Source organism: Macadamia integrifolia, chromosome 3 (genome assembly GCF_013358625.1).
Source record: "Macadamia integrifolia cultivar HAES 741 chromosome 3, SCU_Mint_v3, whole genome shotgun sequence".
In the NCBI taxonomy this organism is placed as follows: Eukaryota; Viridiplantae; Streptophyta; class Magnoliopsida; order Proteales; family Proteaceae; genus Macadamia; species Macadamia integrifolia.
This window is the reverse complement of record NC_056559.1, coordinates 15909754-15922027: the sequence shown is the minus strand read 5'-3', so window position 1 is coordinate 15922027 and position 12274 is coordinate 15909754. Positions and strand designations below refer to the sequence as shown.

The 12274-nt window shown below is 41.3% G+C and overlaps 1 pseudogene; it reads left to right on the top strand.

The window, feature by feature from the left end:
* Positions 1-11775, top strand: part of LOC122074191 — a 68461-nt pseudogene extending 56686 nt beyond the window's left edge.
* Positions 11776-12274: the final 499 nt, after the last annotated feature.

Sequence of the window (12274 nt, the reverse complement as noted above, 5' to 3'; positions counted from 1 at the left end):
AGAAAGAGGCATTTTAAAGCCTTTGGATCAAGTTGTGTGAGAGGATTTGTTAAAATGCACATAACAAACACAACCAAACACCTTTGGTGGGAGAGTGAAAGCAGAAGACTGAGAGATAAGAGTGCAATTGGGTTTTGAGACCCAAGAATTTTGGTAGGCATGCGATTGATGAGGAAAGCCGCAGCAAGAATGGCTTCAGACCAAAAAGTTTTAGGAACATGCATACCAAATAAAAGACTTCTATTAACTTCTAACAAATGACGATTTTTCCTCTCAGCTACCCCATTCTGTTGGGGTGTATCAACACAAGCAAGCTGATGGATAATACCATTGTCAGTAAAAAAAGTCTTGTAGACCACCATACCTGTACTCCCCCCCTTTATCAGACCGGACAATTTTGATCCTGGTTTCAAACTAGGTGTGGACCATTTGATAGATCTTTTTGAAGGCATCATAAACATCACTCTTATGTTTCATAAGAATGGTCCAAGTACAACGAGAAAAGTCATCCACAAAAGAAACAAAATAGCGATGGCCAAATAGGGAGGTAGTAGGACTAGGTCCCCAAACATCAGAATGCATAATATGAAATAGGACAACAGATCTATTACCTTGATAAGGATAAGATGAGCGACAATGTTTAGCAAAAGTACATGGTTCACAATTAAATACATGAGTAGAAGAAAAAGATGTAAAAAAATGAGGTAACTGTTTCCTTATAACAACAAAAGATACGTGTCCCAAACACTGATGCCAAAGCATCACAGAGTCAATAGAGCTGGCATCACTACGACCACATGCATAGGACTGTGGTGTAGACAAAAAAGATAACTGCAGCTCAAGACGGTATAGGCCGCCCTTGTCACGTCCAATGCCAATAATCCTCTTCGTCCCCAAATCCTGAAAAAGGCAATGAAAAGGAAAAAATGTGATACAACAATTCAAGGTTTTAGTTAAAGTGCTCACAGACAATAGGTTCAAGGTAAGGTTAGGGACGTGAAGAACATAAGCAAGTGAAATGAAAGAGGTAAGAGGAATACTGCCTTTACCAGAGATAGAAAAGGTTTCATTAGCAACCTGGACCTTATTCTTACCAGAGCAAATGGAGTAGGAGTCATAGTAAAGTGCCGTACCAGTCATGTGGTCAGTGGCACCAGAGTCGATGACCCACGACGAAGCTGTGGAAGGTGCCAAGGTGGAGACATGCATAGCAGATGCTAAGGCATCCTGTGAGGTAGACGGGTTATCAAGCTGAGACATGAATCGGCAAAGCACTGCAATATCATCCCTAGAGAAGAAATTGGTATCTGTTTGTATGGGACCTCTAGTATCAATCCCTGTCATAGTAGCATGGGACTTAGCCCCACCTCTACGGCCACCACGTGTGCCAGTAGATCCCCCATGTGTACTAAGACGACCATGAAGGACCCAACCTCTCTCAAGTGTGGCCAGGTTTTCCACAATGATCACACTGCCGTCTATCCCTGTCATCTCCACGGGAGGGCCCTTGATCTCGGCCGCCTCCACACCAGTCTCTGTGAGTAGTAACCTCTCTTGGTTTCCTCACTCAAAAGGTAGCTACACACCTCATCAAGTGTAGGTAGGGGTGACCTGCCCAAAATTTGTATCCGGATCTACTCATATTCTGAATTCAACCCTCCTAGAAGCACCAGAACACGTTCTTTTTCAAGAGATCTATAAACCTTGGCTTCATCATTAGGATTGGTCAAATAAAGATCTCGATAATGGTTATACTCCTCCCAGAGTCCTACAACAGTATTATAGTAGTCAAAAATAGACTTAGTCCCTTGCTTCATGGAGAGTGCCTGCTCCAGAAGCTGGTAGACCTTCACAGAGTTACCTACCCTATCATAGGTCCTAGAGCCACTATCCCAAATATCCTTGGTAATTTCCTTCCTTATAAATCTCCTACCTATATCAGGTTTCATGGAGAAAAGAAGCCAAGTCATAACAGTAGAGTTACAGTTTCCCATTTCTGGTATCCGGGGTCTGCGACAGCGGGAGCCTTGATAGCCCCAGTAATATATCCTAGCTTCCCTCTACTCCACAGGGATAGCTTTATAGAATGTGACCAATCCAAGTAGTTGGTACTATCCAACTTCACAAGGAAAATTTGGGTGTTAGGATTGTCGAAGACAATCGAACAGGGGTTGGTACTACTCGACCCATCCGATGTAGCTTCCAAAGGTTCCGTGAGATCAGACATAATGTAAGGATTCCCTCAAAAAACACTCCAAGGGGAAATCCAAGGCAAGGGGGAACACCAGCCCCAAAGAAAAAAAAAAAAAAAAAACTTCTTCTCGGAACTCAACAAAAAAGTAAGCTAGTAAACCATAGAGACTTGATGCAAAACCAATATAAAACCATTTCAACCATGGAGCTTCATCCAACAACCACACACAAGCATTATAGGAGAGAGAACTTCTAGCAAACACAACCAATACATAATCTACCATCCATTTCAGACCATATATTCTGAAAAAAAAAAACAGAATCTGGCAGTACCTGGCAGCGGGTGGAAAATGGAGTAGTGCTCCAACAGCACCCACCGACAGGAAGCAAGGCTTGGGGGGTCAAATATAGACCCCTAGGCAATTCCTTTGAGCCAGTCCAATCTCCCAACGCAGCATGGATGAGAGAGAAAAAAGGGGTCGAACCAGCGAGGGGCGGTAATACTGTTTTGGTCTTCTTCTCTTCGTGTGAGCTCCAATCCGTGTGTGCTGCCTTCAAATCTCTCTCCAAGTGTCTTCAACTGGTTTTCACAGCTTCATTGAGCTTTCTTGTATACTCTTTTACATAGTATATCCTCTAATGGACCCTTCTTTCTTTTAGGGTTCCATAAGAGACTTAAAGAATGGAGCAAGAAAAAAAAGTCAACTCTCAAACCTTTGTACTGCTTTGATACCAAGTTAGAAATGAGGGATGTTAAGGTTAGAGATGAGGGAAGAAGATGGAAGAGAGGAAGGAAGAAGAAGGAGAGAAAATGAGAGAAAGAGAGACACGGTGGGAGCCAAAATCGTGAATGAGCTCTTGCTCATCTCACCCACATTAGATTTAAACATTGTTTAGGGAATTACATATTCCTCCCTAAGGGAGGTGAAAGGTAAATAAGAGAAATAAAGAAAATTACATATAGGGACCACTTAACAATAGACAGTTCCAAATGTGCCCCTAACACAAATATTCTAACAGGGTTGTAGCTCCAAGACAGTTGTGGCTGTCTAAAGTCAGGTGTTGCAGCACCCTCACTGTTGTAGCTGTGTAAAATTGGGGCTGTAGTTCTAGCCTTTGTTGTAGCAAGAGTTGAAGCAAGAGTGGGTGCTCCTAGATCATTGTAGCGATCAAAATCATAGTAGAGTATTGAGCATTATATGAAGTCTGATCAAGGCATTGCTCTATGGATGTAGGCATCATTGCCGAACCACGTAAGACTTGTCTTATGGCTTTGTGGATATTGTGGATGCTTGTCTTGCTACATTATCTATTGCAGGATGGTTTGTGTGTGGATATATGTGGGCCACAGGTGATGTATGGATGTGTGAATATTATGTGCATGTGCTTTAAGTAAGAGTGAAGCCAACGAGTGGTGGAAACGAGCGAGTTGGGATCATTTTTTAGTCATCAATGAATCGTCCCTCTCATTGACATCTTAAGACCAAAATTGCTTCTTCACAAGCTTGGTGATGGTTTTAGTATTATGTGTTACACAATCAAAGAGAAATCAAACCAGAATCTATGAAGAGAAAGAAGAAGAGGAGATTGAAGAGAGATGATGGAAAAGTTATTAAATCTAAGATAGACAAAGACTGTAGAGTTCTAGTGTGGGTTATACCTTTAGTTATAAACTCATAAATACAATTGTAATTTGAATAGGAAACTAAACATAATCTAAATAGGAAACTTACTCTTCTTCTCCCCCCTTTAGGGAGAAAAGAGGGGACTCCTTCCCTTGCCTCGCTCTCCCAGCAGCAGCAACAAGGCCATGTTATGTCTTCTTCAACCTATTCAACCACCGACAATGTCTCTGCCACGTCTTCATTGCAGCATCTCCTTGATGCGAGCATCCCTGCCACGGTTTCTTCGCCACTAGCAGTTCCACTACCTCAATAGTTCCCTACATCCATCTCTCTGACAGCACCACCCCTCCTCCGGCATCAAACGCGCTTCACTTAATTCGTTCACCCCCTCTTCTGTTCATCCCCTTCCCCTACGTCACCGTAGCCAGCCCTCCTCCTGCCTTGGCCTTGCTAGCCCCAGCTCCTCTGAGGTCCAATTACCCCTCCCATCTCCTTTCCAATGAACTATTGGTCCATTTGGAATTCCCGGGGTCTCAATCAATCCAAGATCTAATCCTGCATCAAAGCCTTCAGCTTTATTCTCTATTGTCTCCTCGCCCCTGAAGCTAATGCCATTCACATAGCTTCCTCCATTGCCCCTTTTTTGTCTCTTCTCTCTAACTATTGATATAGCCCTGATGGTATAACTTGGATTTTGTGGAACCCCTCCAGGGTCCAAATATCTGAAATATCTTTGTCTTCGCAATTCACCACCTCTCCATCTTAGGCTCCACTAGTGAAAGGCCCCTCTTCTTCTCCGCTACCTACGGTCTAAACTATGCTCCGATCAGGTCCCCCTATGGGATGACCCTAGGCTTCTCACCTCTCAAGTTGTTTCCCTCCCTTGGGGCTAGGGAGGAGATTTCAATGTGGTCAAATATGCCCATGAAAAGAAAAGGGGCTCTTCTATTGATGCCTTTTAACTCTTGCATTGAGGACTCCAGTTTAAATGACCTCAGATGGTCTGGCATCAAGTTCTCCTGGCATAACAAGATCGTTGGTGTCAATTGATTGCTTGTAAACTCAACAGATTCTCATCAATGAAGCCTAGCTTTCCTCTGTCCTCTCTTCCTATGCCACTTTCGAACCTCATAGAATTTTTTACCAGAGCCATATTTCCCTGTCCATCCATCCCTATGTCTCCTTTGGTCCTAAATCTTTCAAGTTCTTTGATATGTGGTCCCTCCATATTGGTTTCCTCCTTATTGTTAAGATGGCCTGGGAGAAAGTCGTCCACTCCTTTTTCTCCCCCCTCATTGCCTTTACCCATAAGCTAAAAAATGGAAATTAACCCTAAAGGACTGGAATTCCTCCACCTTTGGCATCATCTCTTCATATGTCTCCACTTGTAGGAATAATCTAGAAACCATTCAATTCTACCTTCAATCTAACATCTTCAATCACTCCCTTGCCTTTGAAGAGAAAGAAACCTCCCTTGAGCTTTCCTCCTTTCTGGCTCAAGAAGAAAGCTTCCTCAAGCAGAAATCCCACATCAAATGGTTAGACCTTGGAGATTCCAACTCTCCTTACTTATACAAATCCATGATAGCTAGGATTAATTCCAATTTCATTCCTTAGCTAATGGCCAATGATAGGTCCCTCCTTCTGGACCCTTCTGCCAATAAAGTTAAAGTTTTGTCCTACTTCTCTGATATCTTCTATCCCCATCCCTCCCCGTCCCTATGCCTTTAACCCCCTTCCTCAACAAATTTAATTCCTGGCCACATCATCCCCTCTGACCTCAAAATCCTTATCGTTTTTTGTGCCCATAAATCTAACTAGGCCCCTGGCCTTGACGGTTTTAGCATGGACTTCTTCTCCTCTTGTTGGATATCTTTGGTGTTGACCTCTCTATATCCATCAATAGCTTCTTTTCAATCCTTCCCAAATCCATAGCATTAATCACCTATTCCTTTGCCTCTTCCATGGCCGACTTCAGACCCATTTCCCTTTGCAACCTTCTATACAAATTTATAGCAAAGATCCTTGCCAATCGTCTCCAAATGAGAGAGCAACCCAATGCACGAGGTTCCCTCTACTACAAGGTCTGGGAGAGGCAAGTGTACGCAGTCTTACCCCTGTTTCACAGAAGAGGTTGTTTCCAAGTTTTAAACCTGTGACCAACATGTTGCAATAGTGCTTCGCTAATTGTCTCCATCTTGTTATTATTTCCGTTGTCAATGCCAACCGTCTACTTTCATTGCTGGTCAGAGTATCACTGCCAATATCATTCTTTGTCATGCAATTGTGTATGGGTTTGATAGGAAATCCCATTCCACCGCTACCCTTCTCAAAATTGACATTCACAAAGCATTTGATTCCATCGACTGGGATTTTATTTCCAGAGTCCTTATTAATCCCCCTTTTTTTTTCTATCAATTGGATTCACTTTTGTATTTCTTCTTTCAAATTGTCAGTCCTTGTTAATGGTTCCCCGGATGGTTATTTTTCCTTTGTGGGATTCATCAAGGATGCCCTCTATCCCCTTTCCTCTTCTGTCTTTCCCTAGAAGTCCTCTCCAAATCCATCAAATCCCACATTGACAATCTCCTCATCTCTCTCATTCCTAAGTGTAAATCCTTCAAGCTTACTTATCTCACTTTGTTGATGATCTTATGATTTTCTCCAAAGTTGATCAAGTCTCCATTGAAACCATTATGTCCTCCCTCCATCTCTTCAAATCTCTCTCTGGTCTCTGCATCAATCTCCTCATATCCCGTCTCTTCCTTTTTGGGTTTCTGATTCTTCCAAAGCTCGTTTGCTTGAGTTTACAGGATTCCAGCTTGACCTTGGCCTTCCCTTCATCCCCTCTAGGCTGACGGCCCATCACTATCCCCTATGCAGAGCCAAATCCGAAAACATGTTGGACTGCTAGGAGAAGCCCCCTAGGCCTTCAAAGAGAATGGATATGGATTGACTTGACTTTCACCGGTAGATCTATTTGTGATACCTCTAGGAAGCTCGCCTTTGGTGCTGCCATTAATCATATTTGGATGCAACATAATCTCCGTAGATGGACTTCCAACTCTAAATCTTTCGATAAGATTTGAAATGTCATCTACTTTGACGTTTCCTCCAAACTTGGTAGGATTACCCATGGTTTGGTTATTGGTTCCCCAAGGAACAGGCTTATTGTTGTCTCCTGGGGTATACCTTTGTCTATTTTGATTCCCCCTCTGCCCTCAAGGGCAGTTTGTCTCCCTTAGGGGCTTTGTATGCCCCCCCCCCTTTTCCTTTGGTAATACATTATTTGTTCAACCAAAAAAATATCAATCAAAGGCATAAAGCAATCAAGGAAACCATAATAGGGACACTCCCCTATCGTGATACATATCTTGACACTCCACCTCAAGCTAGATTATACATGTCAAAAGCTCCAGCTTGTAACAACAACAATAGACAATAAAGGAAGCACAAATCTTGAATGGCAGTTATTGACGTCAATGAGCTTGGAGAGAACTTCAATCAACCATCATAAATTCAGTAGCAATATCAGCTCAAGTACATCAATCATCAACAGCATCAGTAGATAAAAAAAATATCATGTAGAACCATAAGCAACGAAGAAAATAGGCAGCAGAGCAATCCAAAATATCATAGCAGCAACAGCAGCATCATGGCTCTTCCCAAGGAAGGCAGGTAGTAGTTAAGGAAGTAGTAGGTAGTATAGGTTACTGCAAACCAAGGTACTGTTACTGGGGACCAATTAACAGCATCAGGTTGTTGAGGACCAAGTAAGTTGCACTGTTGCTGAATATAACCATTTGTAAATTTAGAAAACTTGCTTTCTTCTTCTTCACGATAAATAGAATACCAAGGAGGAAATTCAATCCAGCCGCCTAACCAAGGTTCCAAACCTCACAAAAATTTGGGAATAGGATCACCTCCCCAGCCGTGTTGAATCAAAGTGACCAATCTTCAAACGGAGGAGCTGAAAAACTTGAACTACACTGCTGCATTCAAACCTGGTGCAAGTTGTAGAACCAGATTTGGTTTCAAGTCAATATCTCACAAGAAGTGTTCCGGGAAGGGATACTCCAGGGCTTGGGCTGCCTATAGGTAGGAAATCCTCGACTAGAGTTTCAGTTCAAGCAGATCAGTCAAGAGGGAGATCTATCAACCTCACTAGCTGCCACTATTGCCAGAAACAGAGTATTTCCAAGTACAGGGAAGAACCAAGAACAAACCCTAGTAGAATGGGGTGAAAGCGCTGCAACAGCACTAAACGATACCATAAACGACACCAGATAACAACCCCCCCTTTTTCTTAAACTATAAAAAGAAGAAATCGGAAAGAAAAAAAAAAAACTCTTTTTTTTGTTATTTTTATGGTTCTGATACCATGTTACAAAATCAAAGAGAAATAAGAAGAGGAGATTGAGAGAGATGATGAAAAGTTGCGGAACCCACAATAGACTTAAATTGTAGAGTTCTATTGTGGGTTGTGCCTTTATTTATAAACTCTTAAATACTATTGTAATCTGAATAGGAAACTAAACTTAGTCTAAACAGGAAACTTAGGCTAGGAAACTGACAACTAACTCCCCCTAACTCCTACTAGCAATTAAAGACAAAGCAATGAAGGAACCATGATAGGGACACTCCCCTATCGTGGGACATATCTTAACACATGTTATGCCTTCTCTGTTGGGACATTTAAAGAGTTGAAAAATATATGATTACCCTCAAATGTACAAGTGCATTGGTTATTCTTGCCTCCAAGCATCACATTATTATTGTAAAAGCAAGCCTGCCAAGGAGAACGTCTATCAACTGTATAGGCATAACGTCATACTAGACTTCTTCGTTGAAGGAAGCCAAAAAACGCTTTTGGTTGACTTCTAAAGTGATTCCATTTAGGAGAGAAACCATGTAAGGTTGTGGGTGTTTTACTTTTCGAAGATTTTCTCTTGAGACAAAGATATATGAAATTACGTTCACGCAACTACCATTGTCCACAAACACTTATGCTCCCCTGGGTCTACTGACCATTCTATTGTAGAAGATGTAATGTCGCATCCCGTCTTCTCCCTGTGATTGAGCATCCAGAATACGATTGACAATGTTAACTTCATAATATCATCATCATCCTTAGTGGCTGGCAGTTCTTCAATATCATCATCTTGGAGGAGCCCATCATTAATCTCTCTGTCTTTATTAGATTCAAGGACAACAACGATAAAATTTTTACTCTCTGCTTTCTGAGGATAGAATTTTGCAAAGTTTCCATACTTCTTGTAGTAATAGCACTTCGTTTTGCTGTTGGCATGCATAGGAGCTTTCCCTTTATCAACTGTTGTGGAAGTGTTGCTTTGCCTACCCATATATTGGGGTGGCCAAGTAACATCCAGTGGTCTCCTGTACTCTCCTGCTTGATTTCCATAAGGTTTAATGGGAATCTTTAGTAGGTCCTCTATTTCTGTAGAAACCTCATTTTGTGACCCCTTGGAAAGCGTGCATGGTGGCGATTAAGTCCCTATGGGCGTGGGTGTGTTTCTCTAGAGTAGCTTAGTTTCACTGATGCCTCTTGGTTCATTTCGAAACATTCTTGGACAATATGGCATCAATGTCCAAAAATGCTGTTGGCATGGTTTCAGCGGGTTGGACCAATTGGACGGCTCATTGACATTTTGAGCTTTAAATTGATTATGTTTTACGTAGAATACGCCAAGCAAATTGGTTTGGACCCTTAACAGTTTGGGTGTGGCTGAATTGGAAGTGACAGGGCATTCCAACGAGGAGTCCACATGCAATATATAAACATTGACCTTCACTGATGCCCGTTGACCATAGACCAATCAATATTGACTTTTCCCAATGACCATTGACCAGAGGCTACTCACAGTCAACTTCGGTAGTATTTCACCCCAGATAGGACTCTTATTGACTTCCCTACTTGTTCTAGATGTTTCTTATGGACTTGGGGAAATGTTCAAACACGTCCTTGGGGTCCTTGGCAAGTTGATTTGGGCAAGGAAACCTTGCCTGTCCCAAATTCCTTCTCTCTTTGAGTTTTAGAGGGAGTTTTCACCCGTATTTGGCCATTGATGCCGTAATGGCCATATCTCACTCAAAATCCAATGAGGCTTGTTTCTGCTTGACCCATAGAGGCTCTAGGAGAGTCTTAATATATAAAAGATGGTCTTTCCCACATTGAGGGGGATCCCGAGCTTCAGTTATTGACAAGGGAGGAAAGTTCGATCGAAGTAAAAGGATAGGAAAGCCACACATCCAAAGTCGCACGACTCGCACTACAATGGCAACTCAAACTATTCAATTCATTCCATATCTGGAAAAATCGATGGATATATCCTAGCATATAAAGAAATAAAAAACACTCCTAAATAGAATGTAACTGACACTAAGTTGAACTCAAACTCTATCTCATTTCTTAAAATAGAAGTTTACAAAATTATCCCAATAGAGATATAAGTCCCTACCAACCCTTGTTGATCCAAAAACCCGGGGTTGGTTGGTTTCCATTTGGTCTGGATTTCTTGATCCGGTCATGCCAGTCTAACCATGATAGGACTATTGCATCAGGTAGTATGCTCAAGAAAATTGCTGGTAATCTGTTAACAGGGGAGATGTTCCTAATAATGGAATGGTTGAGTAAGAGTCACGTAGCTTTACCCTAATTAGGCTAGGAAGAGGGTAAGATGAGGTTACATGAGGTTACTTGTTGATTTTCAAACTCACATAAGGAATAAAGACTTGGCCTTTTCATTGGTCAGCGAAGTTCCTTTGAGCTGTTTCCTTGGGAAGTCTGTGCGAGAGAAATGCAGCATAGTTTAGATTTATATATGTATTGTCAAGTAGAGCCCTTTGAAAACCTTTTACTAATTTTCATGGACATGAAGCAAAGGCAAAACAGGAAAATGATGTACCTAATTGAGGTGTCTAGGAGTTGGATCTGGTTGACTGTGGGATCTTAGGATATGTGGATGCAACTGTATGGACCAGCCAAATTGGCACAATAATACTGTTGAATGTTGATATTTCTCAACATCCTTGGTAATCAACCCAATCATTTACATCCATATCTAGATTTTCCTTCAAATGTTTGGTGCAAGGTTTTCCTTGCTTCCCATTGAATGTCTAGCTTTATGTACTTTTTTGCAAGTATCTATTCCTAGTCTTTACTCTCTTCATATGTGCCACTTCAGTTGTTTCTACTCTACTCAACTTTGGGAGGATGTTTGGACGGGCCCACGAGGAGAACTGTAAACAGATTGAGCTTGACAAGAAGAGAGTACAAAAGGAAGCAGAAAACGAGAAGATGAAAATTAGTGGTTCAAAAAAAGGAACCAGAAAGTTTGTGGATTGAACTTGAAATTAAAGGAAGAGAACACAGAAGGAAGCAGAAAATAAGATGGAAACTGCTGGTGCCAAAAGGAACCAGAAAGCTTGTTATTAACTCCGATTGAGAGTGGCAACATCAAATGAAGTCAATTGATCAACTTGAGCAAATTCCCTTCTTGGTGTGAAAAATTGTACACTGTCCATCATAATAACTAAAACACTCCATATGACAATAATGCATAGGCTCTTGTTGATAATAAAAAGGGAATGAGTATCTAATGACTAGGCATAAGGGATGAATGGGATGAGATATTTATGATTATCCTCAAAATCCATGAAGGCTGAACCTATATTTTAGAAGGTAATCTTTCTTATCACAACCCCCCCCCCAACCCCCACACCCACCAAAAAAAAAAAAAAACGGAAAAGAAGAAGAAGAGAATAAAAAAAGATGTTCTTCTGTTCTTTTGCTCCACGCCATTATCTAAATCTGGTTGTCTTTTGGAATCTAGAAGGGGGAATTGGTACAGTCCTTTTCAGATTTAGATAGGCGAGTTGTATAATATTCATGTTCAATCATTTGTAAAAATGTATCTGAATTTTTATTTTTTTTTCTGTCCCCCTTTTTGGCTGATTCATATTTTTCCTCTATTCTTTTTGCAATCAGACCTTTTGTCTGTATAAGAATTATAGTGATCTAAATGTCATGTTGACATCTGATGCAATTGTTCCAAAAGCAATCCTAACCTTCCTTTCTCGGGGTTTACATTTTGGGCTACAAGATATGAAAACAAAAGTTGATTCAAGGTTTGCTTTTCCCTCTCAGTGCCCCCTACATTTTTTTGGTTAGTTGTACTGTTAGGTTGTGATGGTTTGTGATTTTAAATGGCCTCGTAACTTGGCAGGGTATTCCATGTTTGTGAAGTGTGGGCAGCATATCCCCTCTCCCCTTTGGATTCTGCTCCTCTCCAAGTCTAAGTTACCCAATTCTTGCCCAATGCTTTCTGTGCGCATGACACAAGTATATTTCAGAATCCAATTGTTGTCGGGTAGAGAGTCATTTGAGGGATTAAAATGTTTTTGAATTCTAAAAAAAATTTCCACAATCGTTGGAT